The 6,000-nt window shown below is 38.1% G+C and overlaps 1 protein-coding gene across 1 annotated transcript in view; it reads right to left on the reverse strand.

Annotated features, from left to right (window-relative positions):
- LOC129176836 (zinc finger protein GLIS3-like) overlaps window positions 1–1,046 on the reverse strand; it is a 30,532-nt gene extending 29,486 nt beyond the window's left edge. The window contains exon 1 of the mRNA XM_054767283.1: window positions 933–1,046. The gene's annotated coding sequence lies outside the window, so the exon portion shown is untranslated. The remainder of the gene's footprint in view (window positions 1–932) is intronic.
- Window positions 1,047–6,000: the final 4,954 nt, after the last annotated feature.

Genomic DNA, 6,000 nt, shown 5'->3' on the forward strand with positions numbered 1-6,000 from the left:
CAGTATCACAAAAATGCATACAACCAGCGATAAAGCCTCATTTTCGGGGGAATCGCCACGCTCTCATCCTGACATGCACATACATTGACAGGTTTTTACAGTGTGGGGATTGGAACCCCAATATAAATTAAATCTTCAAGATTAAACACTCGTTTAACCTCATTAACCTCATTCACAAGTGAGACCTTGTAAAACTAACAAGTCACATGACTCCGGGGAGAAAAATGGCTAATTGGGCCCAACTTGTACAGTTTAACATAGGTGTGTACTTTTGTTGCCAGCAGTTTAGACATTAATGGTTGTGTGGACAAGACATCAAATTTACACTAGATGATAAATGTGACTACTTTACATTGTATCAAACTGTCATTTCTTTAGTGTTGTCCCACGACAAGATATAATCAAATATTTTCGGAAATGTGAGGAGTGTACTTACTTTTGTGACATACTGTACATACCTCCTGCATAGACCATTAAATAGTGACAACAATGTTGCATAATATGTAGAATGAGTGCAGACCAAATATGGAAATTCCAATATGGAATATCCATTACAATATGGAATGGTTAACTACTCTGCTATTATCTTTGTGTGCTTGTGTATGCAGCTTGATTCAGGTGTTCAATCAACATAAACATAATGATGTGGTCATTGTAGAGATTAGATGTAGATCACTAAAATTAGATGTAACTAGATCAGGATTAGGCACCTGTAGTGTAAATCCAGCCCTATTTTGTGCAAATTGTCATTGAATTATAGATTGTCCACTTGTTGCACAACCAAAAGACCTCATAGTGTAGTCCACAGCAATGCTGCACAGCAGTATTGTATTACTTCCACTCTGGTTCTCTCCCATCATCTCCACGCTGGGTTAGTTTGCGTCTACCAAACACTTTAAAAGAAGACATAGGAGTACAATCAGAACACTTACTTTGCATATAAATCCACATCAGTCAGTCAGCCAGAATTGAGCTCCGTGTTAAAGCGTCATAAATCCGGTTCGGGTTCACAACTGTGTTGGGTTCTTCTTCGCGCTCTGCTCTGCTCGCTGTCACGGCGCGCGTGCACGCAGGATGAATAACTTCCGTGTGGGGCGTGCACACTTTTCAGTCTTTTTTTTAAACCCTTGAAACAGCCAATCATATTCACCACTACTATAGCTTTGATTAGCAGTGATGCTGGCAATTATTACAATAGGAATACTAAGGAAAATATAAATAATGTTAATAATATATAAATATCTACAATAATAATAAAACAAAATAATGTTAACAATGATGATGATAATAATAACTTTAAGAACTTTTCATCAACTCTCTGCATTCACACGCACGTGAGGGCAGGTTTTTTTCTATTTCCTTTATTAACATCAGCAGGGCTAATATTATTGCAATAATGCCTGCAAAGCATGGGTGTCCAAAGTGCAGCCAGGGAGGCATTTGCAGCCCTTGTCTTCTTATTTAGAACAAACCCTTTATTCCTAAAATCACAAATAATGAAATATACTGCTGTGGTACGTTTTCGAACAGCTAAAATTATGCACAAAGCAAACATTAACCTGCTACCCAATAATGTAAAACAATTCTTCTCAATAAAGGAGGAGAAGTATGAACTTAGGGCAAAAACTAAAGAAGAAGAACCAGTACAATTATATGGTGTTTGCAACGTACAAGGAAGAGGAATAAGGAAGCACAGTGTCTGAGATCATAACCCTGAGCCTTATTGTTAAAGCATAATATGTTATACATATATAATATATGATATGTGTGATATTATATTATATAAATATAATATAGTATGGACTCTACTTGTAAACATCTTCATAATTGTTGTTTTTTTCATCATTACGAAAAGTCTTAAAGTTAACGTTAAATACAACAAGTGCCTAAAAGCATTACTGATTGCTGTGAAACAGAGCAGGAGTAGAATTGAATAAGCTCTGCTTCTTCCTAGTCCTTTTCGGACATGTTGAACTGAATTGAATCCAGTCAAAAGTCTGGACACACTTCTTCATGCTATTGAAAGAGAAGGTGTGTCCAAACGTTTGACTGGTAGTGTATAAATGAAAGTCTTTTTACAAAATAAAAATATATATTTAAAAAATTAAAAGTGGCCCCTCTCATTCTTTCTTTTCCCCGTATGTGACGGTCAGTAGAAAAATTAACCCAAAATTTGTGTCCAAAGTGTGGCCCGGGGGCCATTTTCTGCCCACAGCTCATTTTTTATTGTCACTCTGCATAAAAATGTTGTCATTTGACCATAGATCACGAAAGCACCCATCGTTTATATCTTGCTGTGAGGCAGAGAAGCACATGGGAGAACGTGTATTTTTTTTACATACACACAAAAAAAATGTTTGCTTGTCAAAGTACATTTTCTGTATATCAGGTAAAATGACTTGCTTATTTGAAAGCAAAAGTATCCACATCTAAAATTCTATATTATACATGTTGGTGATATGCTAACATATAAAATCGTGTGAATCACTTCACTAAAGATTAGCCAGAATTTCCAAGCTAGTCCATGTTTTCCAAAATAGTGGCTATGGAGCAAAGTGAGCAAAAGGCTTTTTGTGCCAATGATTTATCTTACCAGCCTACCACCAACCTGGAGCAGCAGCCTACAGCTACAACTGATGCACCCACGGTTTTACCCTTTCTGCTGAGCTACCTTCACCGGGGCCCTACACATGCATGTGCTTCACCAAGTGACACAGATTCCACCCCAACCATGCTGGATCTTTTGTGTGTCCTACTGAGATTTTAGCCTTACCCAAAAGTCAGCAGCCCAAGAAACAAACCAAAAGCGTGTGAAGACAAAAATCCTGACTGATACACCTAAAAAGCAGGCAATCAAATGTGCCCATGAAGAGAGGAAAAATACACACAAAATACACGCAAAACAGAAAGAAACATCAAACAACAGGCAAAGCTGAAAAGGAAAGAAACCCAGATGAAAATGGCAGTGGAAAACAGTTCTGATGAGAATGATTTTGCCATCCCATTTGCCATCCCATTTGATGACACAGCTCCAGCGATGAAAGAAGAGAACTACAAGTAAATGTGTTCGTTAGTGACTTTGTCATTGCAACATTTGCATCCAAATGCAGGAGCCAGTATTACATTGGCTTGGTTGACAGCCTTGCGGGCACTCACGTGAGTGTCAGATTTCTCCGAAGAATCTGAGGGATCACTGGCAGTAAGAAACCCACCTTTGCATTTAAGGAAAAGAATGATGGATCTTTCCCATGAGTGATGTGCTGAAAAAGCTACATCAACCTCAAAAGGCTGGAGGAACTGCAAGGAGGGAGCAACAGTTCATGTTGTGTTGCAACCTTGACAGTTGGAATATTTAATAGCTCCTTTGATTAAATTGTTAAATGGTTTTGAAACTAACTGGTGGTTTGTTTTGAAACTCATCGGTGGTTTGTACTCAGAAGTTCAAAACTCTTTGTTAGCATAATATGCTCAGGTTTACATTTTAAAACTCAGTTTGCCCCGTGATAGCTCAACTTACGCACCACTGACTTGATTCAGCCTACCCCTATCTCGGGGCAAGATGAGCCACAGGATGACTTTTTTTGGAGAAGTCATTATTTTGGGCAGCTTTCTCAGAGATGCATTCTGATAACTTCATTTGATAGGAACACTGAAATAAATATCCTGAAATAAAGGTATATTCTTTCTTTCTACTTCTGTGTCATTTTTCCTTACCTCTAGGACAACATACGTAAGCAATAAGTGGCTCTTCTTACCCCACTCTGTTGTTTTACTCTGATGTTTTACTAATTTGGCTATAGCACAAAGCTAAGATGTGGATGTTTTGTTCAGATAGCTTAGCATATACATTCCTGATCAGAATTTTAAGACTACTTGAAAAATTGCAAGAATTTACATTAGCTGTCAGCCTAATTTACTGAAAAAAAAATCAGTAAATGCTACTATTGTGTTGTTGTTGTGAATATGTCACTTTCTTGGCTTTGGTGTGAGTTCATGGCTGCATTTGTATGAATCTTGTTCCCGGAATGTGTTCTTGTTGCGACATCACGGCCAAGGTGGCATTGGTTCAGACAACTCACTGGGGGCGTGTCAAAATCTCCACTTCATTTCACTCGTATTTCATAGTTGTTTATTTATCTATGACAGCAGTATGACACAAATGTTTTATTAAGTGAGTACTTTCATTTTGTTATTGTTTTTTTCTAACTTTTTTTGGCTTTAAAGGGCTGTTGGCCCTTTAAGATCCAACAGTGCAAAATGTAAATTCTTGCAATTTTTCAACTGGTTTTCCAATTTTGATCAGGAGTGTATTGGATTGGACTACATTGGCTTGGTGTTAACATTTTTAATGTAAAAAATGTGTCAAAGTGGCCCGCGCATCCTTCAGTTTAATGTACGCAGCCCTCACTGGAAAAAGTTTGGACACCCCTGGTCTAATAGATGTGTAATGTAAACTAAAGACGCTTGCAACATGGAAAAATGATTTACAAACTAAAATGTCTTCCTTCACACATTGCCAAGTTTCTTTGTTACCTATGACAACATTGTTGGTCATTATTGCCCGTCATTTATCAAACATACAAAGGAACTTTGAATTGCTCAAGTTCTATCATGAGAAGCATTTTATCAACATGGTTGAGCTTGTTCTCCCATTAGAAGAAATGCACAGTATTGTGGGAATGGCCATAAAACAGCCAGTGATGCACATTTATTAACACATTTTCTTAAGGTTGTAGATAAGGCCGGCTGTGAATTGTGTCATGTTTTGCGAAAACAATTACGAAGCTCTTTGCGGTACGTTGGTAAACAAATAGAGAAGGTAAATGTACAGTATGTTCCTCCCAAAGCTACATCAGCACTGATGAGCTCTGCCCTCCACATGTGTGCATGTCATCATATCCAAACTTGGAGCTGAAGCCTACTGTATGAAAGCCTTTCAAACATCTGCTCCCAACATAAGACTATACAGAAATACAAAAGAGGAGGGCGTACATACAGTACATACATATTTGGTTACATAGCTGGAACTGCAACGGTGTTGCAGAATCCCTGTGATGATGCACACACGTCGTAAACAAATGCTGCAAGACTCAAGCTGAACCAGATGGACAAAAAAATTGAGGCTGCAGAGAGTAGAGATACCAAAAAAAAACAGCCACTCTGTGGCTCTTTCACCTGCCAATATTTCACTCTCTTTCCCGCAGGTTAATGCATACACATTTATGATGAATACACATCTGTTTATTCTTTTTTTAGGTGATACTAAGTATTTTTACTGACAAATTATTCCATCTATCAGTGTTGCCTTGCAACAAGTGTAACCCCACTTATTTTTCTGGTGTGTATGCACTGCATCAATTAATTTGATCTTGCGCCACTGTCTGACACCATAATTAATGACGAAAATTCATATATTTTTCGTAAAAAATGCACATTGGCTTCACTTATCGGGTCCCATAGGCTACGATCACACCATTCAAACATCCTGTGGACTCATTCATGTGATTCAATACATTTAAAAAAAAAGAGATAATATCCACTGAGACATAGAACAACACTGCCCTCTCTTGATTGACTGCAGCAATGTTTAATTTTGGGGTATTAATTTAATTTGTGTACTGTATGTACTGATTAGCCACAATGACAACAAGATGCTATATTTGGAAATAAAATGGTCAAACGTATAGACTTTATTATTGTGCCCGTGTTGAGTGTTGTGGTTTAATGGGAGGAATCATTTTCTGTGACCTATGTCTCGTAAAAGTCTGCCTATATGTGGAAAATGTAACGTAACTAAAATGGATGATGTGATTTAAGCATGATGTAGCTACGCGAAGAGGCGTTTCAATAAAAACATCCGCTTAACTGACAACAACTGAGTACGACTGTAGTTGTAAGACACACCGGCGCCCACTGTTGTCCATCAAGTGATATCTCACCGTGAGGTCCCGCCCGCCCGCACCGCGCCGTTACACAAAACTAGCCTCCCCAGCCCCATAA

Source organism: Dunckerocampus dactyliophorus, chromosome 2 (assembly GCF_027744805.1).
Source record: "Dunckerocampus dactyliophorus isolate RoL2022-P2 chromosome 2, RoL_Ddac_1.1, whole genome shotgun sequence".
Classification (NCBI taxonomy): Eukaryota; Metazoa; Chordata; class Actinopteri; order Syngnathiformes; family Syngnathidae; genus Dunckerocampus; species Dunckerocampus dactyliophorus.